Source organism: Lepidochelys olivacea, assembly GCF_965140295.1.
Source record: "Lepidochelys olivacea isolate rLepOli2 genome assembly, chromosome: 2".
NCBI lineage: Eukaryota > Metazoa > Chordata > Testudines > Cheloniidae > Lepidochelys > Lepidochelys olivacea.
The window spans coordinates 80,127,591-80,143,169 of NC_140412.1; the positions used below are offsets into that span (position 1 = coordinate 80,127,591).

The following is a 15,579-nucleotide window of genomic DNA, read 5'->3' on the forward strand; positions in this document are numbered from 1 at the left end:
GCGATGTTCAGCAGTTATGTTTCACTCCAAGATTGGTGTTAAAATGATCCTGGGACACCATCTGTAGCTAAACTGGGCAAACAATGAAAGGATACATTACTGTTACTCTATTAAGGGGTTACACCTGTAAGTGGGTGATGGGACAGAGTGTCAGTGTTCAATTTGCTAACTACTCACTGAAGTAATTCTAGGAGCAAGGTAGTATAGCATTTTAAATTCAGCTGGAGCTATTTGGAGTGGAGCTGCAGTAAATATTTTCAACCCCCTGAAGATTTTACAGTATGTTGGGAGAGGAGGCTGTGGGGGGCTCTGGGAAATACTCTAAGAATTTAAGCCCTATACTTCTGTAAAATGCTTAAAAGGGAGAGAGGTGAAGACTAGTGTTTGGGGCACAGGTCTGGGAATTTGGACCTATTGAGTGCTGATTCTGGCTCTAACAATAGTTCACTATGTGGTTTTAAGAAAATTGTCATTTTGCCTCAATTACCTGGTCTGTCAAAGGGGATAATACTACTTGCCTGCATCTCAGGGCTATTTTGAGAATGTTAGTTAATCTTTGCAAAGCATTTTGAACATGTAAAATGCTATATTAGTTTTAATTAAGGTATTTACTGTGGATTATAATCCCTAAAAGATTTTTGCACTGAATTATATTACCTGCTACTGCAATCTTTAACCAGCAATACCATTGTTATTCCTATTAGCAGCCCTCACAGCTTACTTTATATAAGGCTTCAGAGTAACAGCCGTGTTAGTCTGTATTCGCAAAAAGAAAAGGAGTACTTGTGGCACCTTAGAGACTAACCAATTTATTTGAGCATAAGCTTTCATGAGCTACAGCTCACTTCATCGGATGCATACTGTGGAAAGTGTAGAAGATCTTTTTATATACACACAAAGCATGAAAAAATACCTCCTCCCACCCCACTCTCCTGCTGCTAATAGCTTATCTAAAGTGATCACTCTCCTTACAATGTGTATGATAATCAAGGTGGGCCATTTCCAGCAAAAATCCAGGGTTTAACAAGAATGTCTGAGGGGGGAGGGGGGAGGAAAAAACAAGGGGAAATAGGTTACCTTGCATAATGACTTAGCCACTCCCAATTTCTATTCAAACCTAAGTTAATTGTATCCAATTTGCAAATGAATTCCAATTCAACAGTTTCTCGCTGGAGTCTGGATTTGAAGTTTTTTGGTTGTAATATAGCAACTTTCATGTCTGTAATTGCGTGACCAGAGAGATTGAAGTGTTCTCCGACTGGTTTATGAATGTTATAATTCTTGACATCTGATTTGTGTCCATTTATTCTTTTATGTAGAGACTGTCCAGTTTGACCAATGTACATGGCAGAGGGGCATTGCTGGCACATGATGGCATATATCATATTGGTGGATGTGCAGGTGAACGAGCCTCTGATAGTGTGGCTGATGTTATTAGGCCCTGTGATGGTGTCCCCTGAATAGATATGTGGGCACAGTTGGCAACGGGCTTTGTTGCAAGGATAGGTTCCTGGGTTAGTGGTTCTGTTGTGTGGTAGTTTCCTCCGGAAGTCAGTGGTGTCTCCAACACCACTTTCTACAAGCCATTACCCTCTGATCCCACTGAGAGTTACCAAAAGAAACTACAGCATTTGCTCAAGAAACTCCCTGAAAAAGCACAAGATCAAATCCGCACAGACCACACCCCTGGAACTCCAACCTGGGATATTCTATCTACTACCCAAGATCCATAAACCTGAAAATCCTGGGCGCCCCATCATCTCAGGCATTGGCACCCTGACAGCAGGATTGTCTGGCTATGTAGACTCCCTCCTCAGGCCCTACGCTACCAGCACTCCCAGCTACCTTCGAGACACCACTGACTTCCTGAGGAAACTACAATCCATCGGTGATCTTCCTGATAACACCATCCTGGCCACTATGGATGTAGAAGCCCTCTACACCAACATTCCACACAAAGATGGACTACAAGCCGTCAAGAACACTATCCCCGATAATGTCACGGCTAACCTGGTGGCTGAACTTTGTGACTTTGTCCTTACCCATAACTATTCTACATTTGGGGACAATGTATACCTTCAGATCAGCGGCACTGCTATGGGTACCCGCATGGCCCCACAGCATGCCAACATTTTTATGGCTGACTTAGAACAATGCTTCCTCAGCTCTCGTCCCCTAACGCCCCTACTCTACTTGCGCTATATTGATGACATCTTCATCATCTGGACCCATGGAAAAGAAGCCCTTGAGGAATTCCACCATGATTTCAACAATTGCCATCCCACCATCAACCTCAGCCTGGTCCAGTCCACACAAGAGATTCACTTCCTGGACACTACAGTGCTAATAAATGATGGTCACATAAACACCACCCTATACCGGAAATCTACTGACCGCTATTCCTACCTACATGCCTCCAGCTTTCACCCTGACCACACCACACGATCCATCGTCTACAGCCAAGCTCTGCGATACAACCGCATTTGCTCCAACCCCTCAGACAGAGACAAACACCTATAAGATCTCTATCAAGCATTCTTACAACTACAATACCCACCTGCGGAAGTGAAGAAACAGATTGACAGAGCCAGAAGAGTCCCCAGAAGTCACCTACTACAGGACAGGCCTAACAAAGAAAATAACAGAACGCCACTAGCCGTCACCTTCAGCTCCCAACTAAAACCCCTCCAACACATTATTAAGGATCTACAACCTATCCTGAAGGATGACCCAACACTCTCACAAATCTTGGGAGACAGGCTAGTCCTTGCCTACAGACAGCCCCCCAACCTGAAGTGAATACTCACCAGCAACCACATACCACACGACAGAACCACTAACCCAGGAACCTATCCTTGCAACAAAGCCCGTTGCCAACTGTGCCCACATATCTCTTCAGGGGACACCATCACAGGGCCTAATAACATCAGCCACACTATCAGAGGCTCGTTCACCTGCACATCCACCAATGTGATATATGCCATCATGTGCCAGCAATGCCCCTCTGCCATGTACATTGGTCAAACTGGACAGTCTCTACATAAAAGAATAAATGGACACAAATCAGATGTCAAGAATTATAACATTCATAAACCAGTTGGAGAACACTTCAATCTCTCTGGTCACGCGATTACAGGCATGAAAGTTGCTATATTACAACCAAAAAACTTCAAATCCAGACTCCAGCGAGAAACTGTTGAATTGGAATTCATTTGCAAATTGGATACAATTAACTTAGGCTTGAATAGAGACTGGGAGTGGCTAAGTCATTATGCAAGGTAACCTATTTCCCCTTGTTTTTTCCTACCCCCCCCCCCGATGTTCTTGTTAAACCCTGGATTTTTGCTGGAAATGGCCCACCTTGATTATCATACACATTGTAAGGAGAGTGATCACTTTAGATAAGCTATTAGCAGCAGGAGAGTGGGGTGGGAGGAGGTATTTTTTCATGCTTTGTGTGTATATAAAAAGATCTTCTACACTTTCCACAGTATGCATCCAGTGAAGTGAGCTGTAGCTCACAAAAGCTTATGCTCAAATAAATTGGTTAGTCTCTAAGGTGCCACAACCTTTATCTGGTCTCATTCACACTGGTTTGATATTGCTGGGGAGTCCATCTGGGTTTGTGCAAACAAAACATGTAGGATGTTGGCGGGGATGCCCTTTAAATAAATAACTATATGGATTTTGCAAACAAACTTGTCCTGCTACACTTATCATGCTCATTTACCAATCTTAAGGTGTGGGTTTTTTTACAAGCTAATTTTCATGCAGTGCTAGCAGCAAGGCCATCCCCGAGGGTGGAGGGTGCAGACTCCAGGGCAGAAGTGACAAATCCATCACTGCTGGCATTGACCTACCACTGCCAGGACCCACGTGCTGGCCCCTGGGGCCCCCCAAAGTGTGGTGCCTGGAGTGGTTGCCCTGATTCACTGTACCCCAGGGACAGCTCTGGCCAGCAGGGAACCTGATTGAGTGAGTGGGGTTTCACAGGGGAATCAAGTTTTCCTGTGTGAACGGGCTTGTTGGAATATAACCCTGGGCTGGTCCCTGTTAGGTCAAACTGGCCTTCAGTTTAGATTTTATAAGGCCAGGTTTATTTTTAAACTTCAGACCAAAACAAATATCTCCGTGCAGTTTTGTATGCAGTGTAGTTGTACAGAAGATTAGAGAGACAACATGGGTTAGGAATTATCTCTTATTGGACCAACTTCTACTGCTGCAGAGAGAGAAACTGGGGGTACTGGTCCCTTATAATAATGCTAACTACTTAAGCTAAACAATCTGGTTTCAGAGTAGCAGCCGTGTTAGTCTGTATCCGCAAAAAGAAAAGGAGGACTTGTGGCACCTTAGCGACTAACAAATTTATTTGAGCAGAAGCTTTCTGAGCTTACTTCAGGGGATGCAACTGATCAACTGTTCCACCTTAGAGCTAGCTATGAAGCTGGGTGTGTCTTTCCCACACCTGAAGAACTCTGTGGGGCTCCCAAAGCTTGTCTCTCTCACCCCCCAGAAGTTGGTCCAATAACAGATCTAGCCTCACTCACTCCCCCCCCCCCCCATGCCGTTTTAAAGAGGATCAGGCTCCAAGCAAGGGCAAACCGCTTCTGCTGCCGTGTTTGCAAAGTCAGATGGGGGGGGGGGGTAGTGCCTGGGAACAGGAAAGAGAAAGTGACCACACAGACGCAGGGGAAACTGCTAGCTCCCAATTAGGGGAGCGCCTTCCTAGGGGCTTCCGCGGGTGATTACCTGGCGCGGTGGCCACGTGAGTGAGGAACTGTGTAATGATTTCTAGGCTTTCAGCCACACTAGCTGTAGCTCTGTGGGTTAATTCGCAACGTGTCCCCTGCAGCAGTGGGGTTAGTCGGCCCGTAGGAGTGGAGCACTAGGGGCGGGAAGGCGGCGAGTGCCCCGCACGTGGAGCTGGGGGAAGGCGGGCCGGGGGCGCGGCGCGGGGCGGGGCGGGGCTGCCCCCTGTCCGGCGAGGGGGCGATGGTTCCGCCTTCCCCCGGCAGCTCTGCGGGTGGCCGGCCAGAGGCGGGCCTGACTCGGCGCGCGGGGGCTCCAGCCTCCGCTGCCCCGGGAGCTCTCGCTGCAGAGGGAGGCTGGGGAGTTTCCGCTGGGACCCGAGCTCCGGCCGGCGGAGAGCCCGTGACCTCCGGGCGGCTCGCCGCTCGCCTTGCGGTAAGGGCCCCCCGCCGCAGGAGGCGGGTACGGGGGCTGCTGGCTGCGTCTGCCCGGGGAGGGAGCGAGAGACACTTTCGCAGCTCAGGTGACTGTGTCTCTGTGCGGGTATCCATGAAACGCGCTCGGTTCTTCCCCACCGGGCTGCCTAAACCTGGGCTCTGCTCGCAGCCAAATTACCCCGTCTCTGCCTCCTGCCGCTGGCTCGCCATGGGGCCAGCGTGTGCCCGGAGCTCTGGGTCGGCTCGGACGCGGTTCCGATCTCTCTTTCTCCCCCACAGAAAACCTCTCTTGATCTCTCGAGAGCCAGGGTGGTTCTGTCTGTGGTACCAAAGGATGCGGGGCTGAAATGTCAGCGCTCCTATAATGCAAAGTCAGTCCCTTTGCAAGGCTGGAATGAGGGTTTCTTGTCGAGGTTTAAACTAACTTTTTCTTCCTTCTTGTCTTAAAAGTTCATTCACATCCGTTTATTTTAAATCTCTTTGTGGTGTTGGCTTTCACGAGCTGCCCTTGAACTTCTAGGTCCTGATCCAAAGCTCACTTGAGGTCACTGGGGAGAAACTTCCACTGACTTCAGTGGGTTTTTGGATGAGCTGTATAGTAACTTATTTTAGTGTGTTCCTCTTTTATCGTGAATGAAGGCATGCAGAGAGTACCTCAGAAACGAGACAATTGATCAAAGTCTTGATGTGAACTTACTACTTAATCATTCAAGGAGCCAGAAGGTATTTTCACATAACCGGTGTTGTATAATACTATAGATCACTTGGCCGCTTTTGAGTTCAGTTTTGTTCAGTGTATGCAAATGATGTATATCCTTGTCATTTTAAATGTAACTAATTTTTTATTATGTATTTTAGTGGCACTCAAGTGGCAACTCAGCAATGAAAAACGCTTCAAAAAAATCTTCACAGGAATAAAAGAGGAAATGAGCTCTTTTAGTGAGTTTGAGGTAGGGGAGAGAAGGAGGACAGAAGGAAAACTTGTTGTTTTGGGGGGTTTTTAGGGACATCAATGTGTTATGGACAAATTATGTCATTAAGAAGTTAAAGGAACTCTGTAGCTAGGTTACTTTATTCTGTGACAAGTGAGCTAAGTGAAAAGGTACAAACCTCCTACCTTTCCACTGATGGACTTTTATTTTAGGGGGGGCAATATTGTTGCACAGCAGAAACTTAGAATTCAGGACATGGATTCAAAAATGAAAGGTAGTGTTACCTGTACAGTTTTTTGGGTAGCAGAGTGAGTGAGTGGGGCAAAAAGCAAGTCATCTTGGCATTCTAATACCACTTTGATTCACTGCAATCAATAAACAAGAACCCCTATTTGAATGTAGAGAAATTATGAAAAGATTTTGCTTTTTGTCTGTCTAGTTATACACACAAACACCAATCCTGCAAATGTTTGAACATGTTTTTGACTTCACGCATGGTAATCCCATTGCCTAAAATTAAGCATTTGTATAAGTATTTGCAGGATTGGAGCCTCAGGTGTTTTTAAGCAAGCCTGTGTCTTTATTACTGCTCTACCTCCCATGTTCCCTCCCATTGTTTATTACGCTTCCTTGTGTCTTGCCATAAATTTAACTGTAAGATCTTCAAGGCAGAGATTAAGCTGTTTTATGATTATTTACAGCATCTACCCAATTCCCCCAATCATGATTGAAGAAGGAAGTACAGCTTTCTATGCTTATCACTGCCCTTCTTCCTTTACATAGTCCCTGTAGAGGAAAAATAAAAATCTCACAAAATGAGACAAATAATTTTCTCTCCTGAAGTGATTTTTGTTTGTTTACTGCTTAATTAATACGAAGGCCTTCTATATGAAGCATTTAAGGGGTAGGTGCCATAATAAACTGAGACTGCAAAATCATATCCCAAAGACAGGGTAAATAGGAGCACATGGTTTACCTTCTGTATACCATTCATCCTATACAATATATGGCGTGGTTTAAAGTGCATTAATAACAAGGCATAATTGCTATAACAGTATTAAGGTTTACATTGTAATAAGGGGAAGTGAAATAGAAAAATGCTAAATACATGAGCAAGTGGGCTGAGCTGAGCTTGCTCTGGTAATGTTTGTATTTAGAATTTCCTGAGTGTTCTTGAAGCCTTAAGAAAAGGAGGACTTGTGGCACCTTAGAGACTAACCAATTTATTAGAGCATAAGCTTTCGTGAGCTACAGCTCACTTCCTCAGATGCATATCGTGGAAACTGCAGCAGCCTGCTGCAGTTTCCACGATATGCATCTGAGGAAGTGAGCTGTAGCTCACGAAAGCTTATGCTCTAATAAATTGGTTAGTCTCTAAGGTGCCACAAGTCCTCCTTTTCTTTTTGCGAATACAGACTAACACGGCTGCTACTCTGAAACCTGTCTTGAAGCCTTAATATTTTTCAAGCTGTAGGGATTGGAGGGGTTTTGTGTGTGTGTGTGGTTTTTTTGTTTTGTTTTTTAGCTCTACTCTTTGAAGTGACTTGGAATTGAAGATCCATTTTTGTTTCAAATTCCACATCAAATGTGGAACTTTACAACTAAAGATTTTTTTCCCCTTCATCCTGAGCTCTATGAACGTTATGTTGGCTTCCTTACTCACAATATAATAATGCCGGTAATAAGGGTTCTGAAAGCCAAATGATGCCTTCAGTTACATTTGGGTATGGCTGTATTACAACTGGTCTAGCAATTTGAAGAACTGTTGAGATGTCTGCTTTCCTCTCCATCCCCTCATACTTCTCTCTCCACTGGGTTCCCGTGCAATCAAAATGGCTGCCAGGTACCTGTTCTATTTGACTGCCTATTAGTTCAATGCCTCTAATTAGCAGTTGTGGGCCCCCCTCCCCAAAAAATCCTGATCTTAGAGAGAAATGTATGCCTGCAACTGAATTGATACCTTGGAGCTAAAGAGACTCCACAGAACACAAAAAGGAGAATGAGCATGGAAGGTGAGAAACTTAAGCCTAAATCATCCAATATGTCAAAGAAATCCTCTAAATTCCACACTTTTATATTCCAGGAGAAGTAAGTGATACAAGTCCAATGGCTGAATGTTGAACCAGAAATAAGGTGCAAATTTCGAACAATGAGGGTAATTAACACCAAGTGTCATGGTGGATTCTCTATCATTGGAAACTTTAAAATCAAGATTGGCTCTTTTAGAAAGAAATGCTCTTATTGAACTTGAAGCAGTAACTAATTCAGGGCATTACTTTATGTATTTATACATATTTATGTAATACTTTTATACATGAGGCCAGACTAGATGATGATCTATGAACCCCTTAACATTTGAATCCTTAAGCCGGAACCTTTTTTATTTTTTAAAAGCCCAGTCTACAGTAGGGAAACTTTCTAAAACTCTTCCGCCATTGCTAACATTGATTGAAGGCATTGTCAATTAAACTCTGTCTTGGTGGGACAACTTGGTAAGAATTTTTGGAAAATTTCTCTAGCATACTTAGAGCTGCACAGTTCAGATCGGAAAGTTTTATTTCAAATGTATTCCATTTGTCCTTATACTGAACATTTAGTTCTCAGCCGCCTTTCACCTGAGCCCCCAAACTAGACATGATTTCTTGCTGGAGCCCACCCATCTCACAGTCCTCTGACTGCAAAGGGTTGTAAGTTAGATACAGGCATGAGCATTGATTGGCTGAGTGTGCTGAGGCTGTAGGGAGAATGGTGAATAGGTTGTACTTGGAGTGAGGTGTGGATGGATGTCTTATTTGGTAAGCATGGGTTTGTTTCCCCCCACCCACCCCTTCCAACCAAACAGTCAGCAGTAAGGCTGCACCACTTCAGATGGAAGCTGTGGCATTAGCTCATGTACTAGAGATTTTCAGTCTTGCAACTTGCACAGTGTTCTGGGTTTTTTTTTTTTTAAATCAGGTATCCTGTTTTGCTTACCCACCGCGCACTATGTCCACATGCAGCACTTGCTGCAAACTTTGCAGTGTCTGTGGGCTATTGCATCTATCCCAGAGTGCTCAGCTACGTTCCAGGAGCAGGAAAATGGCGATGGTGAATAGTGCACATGTTCACAATTTTGATTTGTTCCAATGACTGATAAGAATAGCTCTGTCCAGTATGAGGAACCACATGTGTTATGAAGGGCTAGGGCTATGACAGAGTGTCAGCACCTTCCTCCCACCTGTGTTCCTGGAAGTCTGGCGTACGACCTTTTTGAGTTTCCATAGTTGAAAAGGTGAGGAGCTGGATTTTTCTTTGTCCTTTTAATTGCTTCGGTAACTTTTTATGTTTCTTGTTGCTGAACTAATAACTTTTTAACTCCTTGTTTCTAGGATACAGAGAAGGAAATAGGCTGGAAACATCCATCCATGGAGCCCAGAAAGTTCTCTCAGCATGCCACAGCACTACAATGGAGTCACTAAGACACACACTGTTCTTTGGGGAAGGCTAGGGAAAAATGAGCGTGTGCTGGAGGACTGTGGAGAGGTAAGTGGCTTCATCTATGGTATGAGGGGTTGTGATAGCTCTACTATGTATCTTTCAAGTAATGACCCTGTTCTGTTTTCTGTTTATAGGTGTGTGTGAGGAACCACTGAGGTAGTGGGTTGACATCTGTGGCAATGACCAGTAAAATAAATGCACAGGAGGGGATTGTCTCAGTGTCTGTGTCCACCTCTCTAACAGTTAATCTTGGTCCTTTTCTGTCTTTCAGGAGAATACCAAGGAGAAAGGGGATGGGAGGAGACAGTGTTGCCAAACTTCTATAGTTTACTATTTAAGTTTCTTTTACTCTGTGTTGACTTTGATTTTTGGGGTTGTGATGTGGCAGTTATAGGGAGGTGTGAAAGTAGGAGTTACTCAGCTCCTCTGTGCTCTGGCTACCACCAGATTTTCATGTGGACTTGCATGCTAGGAATCAAAAATCAAAAAAGTGATATGAGTGTCAGATATCTCTAGTGCAGACAGAACTGGGAAGTGTCATGTAGCTCCAGGACAAGAGTTTTGCTTGTGGGGAAGGGAAAGGGTGAGGACTGAAAGAAGTGGGATTACTTAGAAGTTGTGGCAGAGGCATCAGGAGCTGCTTTTCCTCATTTCTGCTGGGTCCTGGTGCCCAGAGTATTTTACCAGGTGATGCTTATCTTGCAATGGGATGTACCTCTCTGGATTACACCTAAAATCTGAAGGGAGGAAAAATAAAATGACTGTATGTTAATGGTGTGGGAGGTTTCTTAAATATGACGATGTTACCAAATACTATAGCTCTTAAAAGAACTTGAAATATTAAAAGTTAATGAGTATGGCTCACTAAAATTTCTAAGCTCTCATTTCAAGCTCAGTAACTAAAAACTTGTTGCTGATTAGCCCTGGAGTTGAGTGCTGAAAACTGATATGTGCACTTCTGTTCTTCTAGCTTTCTTTATCACTTATAGATCAGAACAACATGTGGTAATGTATCCCAGGCTTCTAATGTCTAAACCTTTTGGTATGAATCTTATTATGGAATTCCTCTATAACTGCCTGTATTGAAGTCAGTGGGGCAGATTGTGACCCTGTTGATCTGTGCGGGAGGGGTTCACCACCACTGGGCGAGTGCTGCACTTGAGGAGTGGTGGTATGGAAATACCAGAAGGGCCATAACAACCCACTCTGGCTCCCCAAAAGGGTGCTGGGATGGCATCCTGGAGCATTCCGGCAGGATTTGAGCACCATTAGCCAGACTTGGCTCATCCCACCTTTGCAGAAAAGCAGGGCTTGAGGACTCCCATGGTGCTCTCTCACCTATTTCCCCCTCTGCCTTTTTTTTGGATCTTGTGGAGCCCCCACCTTTGTATCCAAGGGTTTGTGCTTGGAGAGCCAGACTGGACTGAGGGAAAAGTGGAGTTGGCTCGGGGAGAAAGGGACGCAAGTCTCTCTCAGTTGCATTAACATTACCCTATAGCCCCCACTCCCAAGATTGCCTGGAGTAGTTGAGGTCAGGGGGAGTCCCTGATAGTATAGTTCCACTGGAGCCACACGGTCAAGGAATTATGGATAGAAGATGACCCGGGGTTACAGCTAGAATGGGGACACAGGCAGCTCTACTGAGGTTAGGGCAAGCTTTGTCATAGGGGAGGAGCAACCCTCCAATCCCCTCCACAAGGAGTGGGGACTAATCTCTGAGGTAATCCTTCCAGAGCGTCCCTTTTTGTGGCGGGGGAGAGAGTTGTTCCCCTCCTGCAGTTTTTAATGCCAAAGGGGACAATCTGTCACAATGTTGCTGTGGCTGCTTAAAATGTTCTGCAGTAGATTTGTAGACCCAGAGGCTTTATTTTAACTATCTCTCTGATTTTTCATATATAGATTACAAATCATTGAGTTAACTAAATTGCACTAATTATTCAGGCTAGGCAGTTTTAAAATTGTATAATGAAGCTGTACGGCTCTGTTCAATGTGCACATAATAGTCTGAGCTGTGCTGTCTGAAGTGAAACTTGGCCTAAACATGAACACACACAATTTAAAACAACGCATGTAGTGAGCGCTCAGTAAAGAGATAATTGTGCTGACTTTAATTGATACTGTTCTTGTCAGATGGGTATATTCCTAACACACCGTGACTAATGCTAATTTGTGTAATTTCCCTCCCCGGACCCAGCTTTCTTCCACAAATAAAAAATATATGGGAGTGCATCTTGAGATTTCTCTAAAGAAAACACTGTGGAATTCACAACCTCAAAGCAGAAATTGTGCCAAGAGCAAGCTGTTTGCTTTTTTTGCTAATGGACTACCTTAATCTGGTATCCTCAGAAGTAATACTAGGTATCTTCCTACATGCTTGAACTGTGTCACTGAAAGGGGCTGAACTGGCAGCACAAGACATTGGAGGCACACTTTCACCTAAGGCGCCTAATAAAGTCTCTCTTGTAGACCCCAAATATTGCATTAATTCCCGAGTGGTTTGATTACAGCCACTCCCATATGATCAGAGAAAAAGAGACTGGAAGGAGAAGCAAGAAAACTGCACATGTTTAGTTATGTGTGAGAGAAATTCCCATTCAGTGCATGTATTCAGGTTGTTTATCTTTATTGTAGTAAGACACACAAAGCTATGCATCCTAAATAACTTTTCCAAAAAAGCTCAGGGTTTGGTAACTGCTAGAGAACATTTCTTACCATTATACATTCAGACTTTCTGAGCATCAAACAATGTTACTTGTTTTGTTCTGAGTTCTTATCCAAACTAATATCAGTGTTATGCAAATAACACAGCTTTCTATGGGTGATTGAATTAATTTTCTCCTTATAACCAGAAAGGGATCCAAACTCTTTATGAAGCAGGAATGCTTCTATCTGTTTGTTAGAGCTAATCCTATGGATCTGAATACAGCACATTCGTTTTAGTAACTAAAGTTCAGGTACAGGGAGTGGCAACAATAAGTAGGCTTGTTCTGGGTCTCCCTCCCTCCACCCCAAAGAGCCTGAAGAGTTGAGAACACTAGGAGCACCATGGGGAAAGGGGTTGAATGGAAAGAGCCTCCTAGTTAAAAGAATGGAGGAGTTGGATCCCACCTCCCCCACCATTCTAGAAGCAGTTCACACTAAAAACATGCTGCATATAAAGGAGGGAGCACTGGTTTCTCCTTCCACCAGTTTCTGACTACTAATATCCAGGCAGTGTACCATATCTGTAGCTGGAAGTGGAAATAGCTTCCACAGCGGGAGATGACAGCTCTGCATGTTAGTTAACCAGAAAGGAATACTATGAAATAAAGCTACTTAATTGGCTTCCTACAGAGTTCCATGTCTGAACTAGTTGTTTCATGCCATATACAAAAAAAATCAGCCAGAGTATAAGTTCAAAATGGTGTCTGTCACACTTGTGTCTAGGCATCTACGTTCTTCATAGGTATAATGCATAAAATGGCAAATATGACATTGAGATATAGCTTAAATTTAAGCTAACAGGTTTGGAAGCAGTTTTCATTGTACTTTACGAAGGATTGTATTTTAATTAGGGCTGTCAAGTGATTAAAAATTAATCACGATTAATTCTGCGGTTAATCACACTGTTAATAGAATACCACTTATTTAAATATTTTTGGATGTGTTCTACATTTTCAAATATATTGATTTCAATTAGAACACACTACGAAGTGTCCAGTACTCAGTTTATATTTATTTTTTGATTACAAATATTTGCACTGTAAAAAACAAAAGAAATAGTATATTTCAATTCACCTAATATAAATACTGTAGCACAATCTCTTTATAATGAAAGTTGAACTTACAAATGTAGAATTATGTACAAAAAATTACCGCATTCAAAAATAAAACAATGTAAAACTTTAGAACCTACAAGTCCACTCGGTCCTACTTCAGCCAATCGCTCAGATAAACGAGTTTGGTTACAATTTGCAGGAGATAATGCTGCCCAGGTCTTTTTACAATGTCACCTGAAAGTGAGAACGGGTGTTCGCATTGCACTGTTGTAGCTGGCATCGCAAGATATTTACATGCCAGATGCGCTATAGATTCATATGTCCCTTCATGCTTCAACCACCATTCCAGAATACATGTGTCCATGCTGATGCCAGGTTCTGCTTGATAATGATCCAAAGCAGAGCGGACCAACCCTTGTTCATTTTCATCATCTGAGTCAGATGCCACCAACAGAAGGCTGATTTTCTTTTTTGGTAGTTGGGGGTTCTGTAGTTTCTGCATTGGAGTGTTGCTGTTTTAAGACTTCTGAATGCATTCTCCACACCTCGTCCCTCTCAGATTTTGGAAGGCACTTGAGATTCTTAAACCTTGGTCGAGTGCTGTACCTATCTTTAGAAATCTCACATTAGTACCTTTTTTGTGTTTTGTCAAATATGCTGTGAAAGTGTTCTTAAAATGAACATGTGCTGGGTCATCATGCGAGACTGCTATAACATGAAATATATGCCAGAATGTGGGTAAAACAGAACTGGAGACATACAATTCTCCCCCAAGGAGTTCAGTCACTAATTTAATTAACGCATTATTTTTTAACAAGCAACAGCAGCATGGAAGCATGTCCTCTAGAATGGTGGCCGAAGCATGAAGGGGCACATGAATGTTTAGCATATCTGGCACGTAAATACCTTGCAACGCTGGCTACAAAAGTGTTATGGAAATGCCTGTTCTCACTTTCAGGTGATATTGTAAATAAGAAGCAGTCAGCAGTGTCTTCTGTAAATGTAAACAAACTTGTTTGTCTTAGCAATTGGCTGAACAAGAAATAGGACTGAGTAGACTTGTAGGCGCTAAAGTTTTACATTGTTTTGTTTTTGAGCGCAGTTATGTAACCAAAGAAATCTACATTTGTAAGTTACGCTTTCATGATTATGAGATTGCACTACAGTACTTGTATGGGGTGAATTGAAAAATACTATTTCTTTATCATTTTTACAGTGCAAATATTTGTAATAAAAAATAATTTAAAGTGAGCACTGTACTCTTTGTATTCTGTGTTGTAATAGAAATCAATATATTTGAAAATGTAGAAAACATCCAAAAATATTTAATAAATTTCAGTTGGTATTCTATTGTTTAACAGTGCGGTCAATCATGATTAATTTTTTTAATCGCAGTTAACTCACGCAAATAACTCAAAAATTAACTTTGATTAATTGACAGCCCTAATTTTAATGGCACAGAATTTAAAGGAAAAATATATTTGACATTGTATTTTCAAGTTCTGAACATTACTTTACATTTAGAATTTAACATGAGCTTCCTATAAACAATAGGTATATCCATACTAAAATGTGCCAGGTGAAAGATTAAGCTTTCATACAAAGTAAAGTCAAAGTTTATATGTCTGCAAGCACTGAGTTATTGAAATAGGTTCATATTTTCTCTTTCTTTTTGTGAAACACATGAAGCTCTGGATTTCTCTGGACAGCATATATAATGCTTTTGTCATGCAAGTATAACTTGTTAAATACCTGCTACTTTTTTGTTTCCACAAACATGCACACACTAGGAATAGACTTATTCCTTTAACAGAGTTCTCATTTAAAACACTTCTTCAGTTGGTTACTCGTGTCATCTGAAAGCTTAAGTTTTCATTATAGTTTTGATTTAGTCTGCTAAAAGTGTCTTTTATCAGATATTCATTTACAAGGGCTTCATTGTACTGAATTTCAGAATATTTTTATTTGCGCTGCAATCTAATTTAACATGTACTTCTACATTGTACTCCATTGCTTTCAGAATCCAGCACATCCTAATGCACTTTAAGAAGCTTTACATTTATATTGTACAAAACCTTTTGTACCTTACTTTTATGAACTCTTAACGTCAGCTTTTCAGTGGCAGGTGCTAGTTGCTAAAGGAACAATTTCCTTCTCCTGTGGCTCTGTGCCATACAAGAAATAAGATTTTTTTCAGCCAAGCTTTGGGCTTGATTCTGCTACCAG

General features: G+C 42.5%; 1 protein-coding gene across 2 annotated transcripts in view; it reads left to right on the forward strand.

Moving 5' to 3' along the window:
• Positions 1–4,994: 4,994 nt before the first annotated feature.
• Positions 4,995–15,579, forward strand: part of CHST9 (carbohydrate sulfotransferase 9) — a 118,543-nt gene continuing 107,958 nt past the window's right edge. Inside the window, exons 1-2 of one of the 2 annotated variants that reach the window (XM_084620739.1) lie at positions 4,995–5,184; positions 6,045–6,136. The gene's annotated coding sequence lies outside the window, so the exon portion shown is untranslated. The remainder of the gene's footprint in view (positions 5,185–6,044; positions 6,137–15,579) is intronic. The other variant, XM_084620738.1, reaches the window with a different exon arrangement.